This window comes from Helianthus annuus, chromosome 16 (genome assembly GCF_002127325.2).
Source record: "Helianthus annuus cultivar XRQ/B chromosome 16, HanXRQr2.0-SUNRISE, whole genome shotgun sequence".
Classification (NCBI taxonomy): domain Eukaryota; kingdom Viridiplantae; phylum Streptophyta; class Magnoliopsida; order Asterales; family Asteraceae; genus Helianthus; species Helianthus annuus.
The window spans coordinates 41,354,297-41,360,776 of record NC_035448.2 but is presented as its reverse complement, the minus strand read 5'-3'; positions in this window follow the sequence as shown (position 1 = coordinate 41,360,776).

The window sequence follows — 6,480 nt, the reverse complement described above, 5'->3', positions numbered from 1 at the left end:
CATTGTGTCATAAGAGGGTTCGCTCAAAGGTTTGAGTTTAGTTCGCTTTTGTGTCATCACTTTCACGTGATTCTCTGATCTTGCAGGTTGTTGTCGTTTGTTAGTTACACTACCCAATTAATTCAAATCCCAGACTGTTCACCGCCCAAAACAACCCAATCACAATAATACTTCGGTGTTGGTTCCCATTACCTATTAACCGACCCACTTGTTTCACAGTTCTTAAAGTTGTCGCCCCATTACATCATCGCCCCACTTGAAATGTTTGGCCCAATTGTTGTTGTTGTGCCGCCAAATTAAACGAAATCAGTTAAGATCTTTAATTGCCACCGCCCCACTACATGTTGTATGGCCCAATCAGCAACAAAGATTTCACCGCCCCACTATTAAGATATCGGCCCTTGTGATTGGTGAGTTGTTGTTGTGCAGCCCTTGTGACCCAATCCCACATTTTGTTCACCGCCCAAATTAATTCAAGTTACATTTATTCTCATTACACCGCCATTTGAACTTGCTGCTGTTGTTAATTGATGCACCGCCCACTTTCAATTCTTAGGTCCAATCAACCTGGCTAAGTGGTTAATGAGGTCAAATTAAAAAATTTTTTGAAATATAATCTTGTCGACCAGGTTTAGTTGTGTCATCAATTAAGGGTTGTATGTGATAAGTTGTCAGCCTACATGAATGCATTATAACAAGATCGGCCCATTATAAACAAGGCCCATAAGTTGGAGTAGGTGTTGATTATTTTTGTGGGACAGGATTAGTGATAACCTGGAGGTGTAGCCCATTTAAGTGTAAGGCCCAATCACAAGTTTGGTGGTGTTTTTGTTATCAGATCATTGTCATTGCACCGATCCCACTTCTAAAAATAAAAAAAAAAACAAACAAACAAAACAAAAATAAAAAATAAAAAAAAAACATTATTTTTCTATAAAGATTTGGGGGTATTTGAATAATCAGTGTACATTCATTGGAACGAGTTCACGAATCTTCGACAACGAGTCTTAGATTGGGTTCATCAACACACGGTTTCGTATTCATTTTGTTATAATTTGATCGTTTACTTGTGTGTTTGCAGGAAATCCAAGGTGATTTGTCAAGAATAGGATCTTCACTTGATTTGTTGTTGCTTAATCTTTGTTATTCGATCGAATAGTCGTTTGTTTGTGCGAATTTCATCATTGATTGAGAATTCATCATTGTGAATCGTTTGATACCGAAAATGGATTCTGAAATTTATACTGCACTGAATAAGTTCAATAATTTTTCAGGTATCGATGGAGAATCGATTGAAGAATTGATCAAACGGTATATCGAGTTGTATTGGGAGATGGTGAGATTGAAGATTACCAAGACCAATGAGGAATTGGTTGACAAGTTAGCAAATGCTATACCGGGTGATGGGTGGAGAACGTATTTGTCAGATTTGAAAAAAATATACTTAGACGTGAATTTGAGCGTGTTTATCGAGAAGATTGAAGAGCGAGAGCTTGAACTCCGAAAGAATGAAGCAGCTGATGAAGCAAAATTCAAATCTGAAGAAAATGTTCGAGAGGAAGAGGAACAGGTTAAAGAAATTTCAGCTATCAAGGTGGAGAAGAAAGCTGAAACTGTAAAAACGATCGAGAAGTGCTCAAACTGTGAAAATCTGAAATCCGAAAATGCCAAACTCTTGAGGGAATTAGAGAGTTTGACATTAGAAAACGAAAATCTTAATTCAGAAAATGTTTTGAAAAATCAAATAAAAAATTCAGAAATTGAAAAAGTAAAAATGGAAAAAGATTTTCAAAGTCAAATAAAGATTCTTGAATATGGGAGAGATGCATTTAGTAAAAATAACATCGAAAAGCAAAAAATGATAAATTCTCATCTTCAAAAGATTATCCAACTTGAAAAAGAAGGAGAGCAAGCTCGAAAGAAAATCAACGAGCTTGAAAATAAATTGAAAGGTTTTGTAATTTCTTCAGCGTATGTGAATATTTCATGTCCAAAACCGATCAATGAAATTCCAATAAGTGACGATGTCACAAACTTTGACAATGTCAAAGTTGAAGATTGTGATGAGAAATCTGATGATGTAAATGAAAAAATTGAAAAACAAAAATTGTTTTTAGAATTAGAAGAAAAATTCAAAAATACTGTTTTGCGATCTACTGAAATAGGCGAATGCTCAAAGCAAAAACCTGTTAAGAAGATTGTTGAACAAAAACAAATTGTTAAAACATCGAAAAATGTTCAAAAATAAAATAAAAGCTCATCAGATCGATCATCCAATCGCAATCAAAAAGTACAAAAATTGAAAAACGAAAACTCAAAAATTGTTGGTAATAAGTGGTGCAGGTTTGACCACAGTGCTCAAAAGACAAATCCAACAATCAAGAAGAGGAAAGAGTATCACCAAGCCAAACAGTGCTTTGATCTGAGCGTTTGGTATGAAAATGGTGATTGGTACTATAACAGAGTGTGCTACAAATGTGGTTATCAAGGACACATTGTTGTTAACTGCCAGAGACAAAGATTTGAGACAAGAAGATGCTATAATTGTCAAATCAAAGGTCACATTGCAAGAGATTGCCCAAGGAGATCAAATGAAAGATTGAGGGTTAATTCTCAGAAATCAGCAAAGAAACCAGTCAATGTTAAGCCCAAGGAACTGAGAGTTTCAGACCAGAAAGTCAAAGAACAGAAGGTTCAAGAACCTAAAGTTCTAGAAAAGAAAGTGAAGCTTTCTCAAGGGCAAAAAGACAAACTGCGAAAGAAGAGGAAGAAGGCCAGAGAATATCTGGAGAAGATTTTGTCCTCGGGTTCACCGGACAGATCGAATAAGAGTTCTGATGAATCAACTTCCTCGATTGCAAAGTCAAGCAAGATGAATTCATCAGATACAAATCTGAGGACGAAAGAGGAAAAGAAGAAAATGGTTGGCGATGAATCTGGCTCATTAAAGTCAGACAAGCCACATTCAGGCAATGATTCTGGTTTGTCAAAACCAGAAGAGCCAGTTATTGAGGTAAAATCTGAGAATTCAGGTTTAACAATGGATGATACAAACTTTCCACCATTGCTAAACAAGAATTCAAAATCACCCAAGGACAGTCAGGCTTGGGTGAAACTGTTTAAATGAAAAACCTGACTTGCCGGAGTTCCCAGGTTGGTAAGCGTGGAACATGAATCGGCACATTTCTTGAGAAATTTCACTCTGGTGATTTTTCGTCTTTCAAAAGATAAATCAGGGACATTAAGTTGTACTTGATTCATCTTTCCTATAAGTGGTAATTTGAAGAACAATGTGATGAAACCCCGTGTTTATGAAATGTCACACAAAACTAATTTTCCGGAAAAACCATTTTGATTAAAACAAACTTAAGTGTTTTGAAATCATAATGGGAAAATAGTTTGTTGTGAGGGGGAGTTCTGATTGTTTATGCCAGGTGGATAGAGAATTGAAGTGATTCTCATCAAGTTGTCAAGTTTGTACAGTTTGTTTCAAATTTTCTCAGAAAATCAAAATTGAAACATATTTTGATTTTAGGGGGAGAAAAATTTTAAAAAAATTAGAAAATTTAAAAATGTCAAAAACTTTGAAAAATTCAAAACGAGTTTTGTTGTGAAAAAGAGGAAATGATTGTAAATCAGTGGACTATCACAGCATGCTAAAGAAATGTAATGTCAAATATGATAAATGGTCTCACTGATGATGTGACGATAGGTTTTTGTACATTTAGTAGATTTATTCGGGATATAAACCTAAAATTTCAAACTTGTGAAATTCGTGGGGAACACTACTTGGATATATAGGTAACCCCTGAAATCTTGTTTGAAAGGTCTCGTATTCTGATATACTAGGTGTTTATACTCTATGATGTCTGGGGTATTATTCCGGGACTTCTGCTGAACGGTAGTTCTAACCTAGTCCTTGGCTAATACTTTCCGCAAAATGCTTGAAACATAGCATAAAGCCCTCAGCTGATTAGACAATAAAATTGATAATCATCTGTTGTAGCTAAAAAGATCCTCTAAAGGGGACACACTGCTAAGTCGAAGCTGATATCTCTCTGCTGAACGGAAGTTCTGACCTGAGATCCCTCAGTTCTCGCATTTAACCCCTAATTTATGTACAGATATCATTGTAGTATTCATACCTGTAAGACTGAATATTGGGATTCTGGATACGAGGGTATATTCAAGAGGTGGGACACATGAATCGAACTAAGTTCATAAAACACTTAAATAGTATCCTGAATAGATTGAAAATTGTATGAAAATTTAAGAGGACAACTATATCGTCAATCAACGTGAATCGTTTAGAACTTAAAATGTCTAAAAGCTTAACGGTGCGTGTGATGTGTCTCAAAAACTGATATGATCCTCTTACACAAACTCACAAAAATATGTTTGTACATATTTCATTTCTGCATTTAATTTCTGTTATTGCATTTATGTTTCTTATTTTCAAAAATCCAAAAAGATTTTCGACAACTGATGTTGAAAAGCTGACATTCAAAATCTCAAAGGCTAAACATGATGAACAGACAGGTTGGTTAATTGGTTTGAAATGTTTAAGATAATTCATTAATTTGAATTAGAAAATTGGAATGTTACAAATTTTGATAAAATTTTAAATGTAAAATTCTCAAATGTTTAGCTGATTCATTAAGTTGAATCACAATATTGTTTGTTATAATTGTGTGTTTGAGATGTGTAGGTTTCAGAATTTGTCGCTTCGGAAAGCCAGGCGTCGATCCCAAAAGCACAGAAGCTTGACGAAAGGGGGAGCTTGAAGATTCTGAAGAAAGAGAGCAACGGAAGCTGAAGACAGATCCACCGGGATTCTGTTCAAGCAAGAGGAACTCAAGAGAGAGAGAAAGACAAGTTGCTACGAGTTTCACTACGAGATTGACTACGGCAATATCCAAGGGGGAGATTGTTGATGCATTTATTGTCTATCGCCTTCGTCAATCCGAGTCGTAGTGAGAAGCCGAAAGAAATCAAGCGCATAATGTCATATTTAGTTAGAAATGGCAAGGTGGCAAACTTGTAATTAATGAGAACTTTCATTAAGTTGCCTTGACCATATAAATAGGAGGTTATGTCATGATTTTAGTTAGACTTGGTGGAAAAGATTTTTGGAAAAGTTAGTAGAAGACTTCTAGAGAGAGAAAGTCTAGAGAGAGAAAGTGGTGTAATCGTGATTATTGTACCGTTCAAGTCGTATTTCTCAATGGAATCACGTTAGTAGTACGTTATTGTGTGTTCGGTCACGCACGTTCACGGATTCCGCACGTGAAACGTTCGTTACGCAATCGAACGACATCAAAACCGGTCCTACAAACATCACTAATGAATAACCTGGTATTGGGTACCTGTATCGGTATCGAATTTACCAAACCAGATATATTTTCGGTACCGGTTCGACACCGGTATTCATTTGTTTTTACCCTCAAATGTCGGTGTCGTACCAGACTACCAGTACCGGTGCCGATCTGTACCATACCAGGTATATTCGGTACCGGTACCCACTTTTGGGGATTTCGATAACGTATTTTCTATACCGGTTCGTACCGAGCTCATCAAATCCCGTAGCAACGTAGCAATGCAAGTGATTGCATCGTTTATATTACTTTTCATATACACAGTAAGTAAACTGTATTTCGTTTGAATGAGGTTTTATATACACAACAACTTATTTTGCTTTATTTTTTGTCTTTTCTGTAATGAATGAATGGTAGCGTGTAAAAAAATTACGATTTTCCTCTCGGTTCAAAATTACGCTTTCACCCTCAATTCAAAATTACGTTTTTCCCCCAGTTCAAAATAAAAATATGGTTTTCCCCTAGCAGAAAATTATGATTTTACCCCCGCTAAAAATTACGATCTTCTCATCGTTTTAGTTTTCCTTTCTAACAAAACTATAGTACTATTTTTTTAATTGGTAGAGAATTATTCAGCCATCGCCCTGCAACGCGGACGGGGCATCACCTAGTATGACAAAATTCTAACTAAATGAATAGTGATCTACTTTTGTTTTTAATATTAAAGTAATAGTAATATATATACTTTTTTAATACTTTTATTATTTTGATATTATAATAATAATAATAATAATAATAATAATAATAATAATAATAATAATAATAATTTCCTTACTTTTTAAGTTGAATAAGCTTTCTGTTAACCAATACTTGTATCGAAAATACATGTATGGTCCGGTTCGTTATCGGTACATGAAGGTAAAAACAGGCCCCAGCCTGGTACAGTTATTGATACACGAAGGTAAAAACCGGCACCAACCTTGTACAGTAAACCCCAAAAGTCAGTACCGAAATGATTTTGAAAATCTTTTAGTTCGGGAAATTCGGTACTTCTACCCGGAACCATTTGCTCATCTCTGATCATGGGTACCGTACGAACAACAACGGTATCGTGCAACTTTTTTGTTGATTTTCTTCAACTTTTAACGATTTCTTAGCTTCAGAG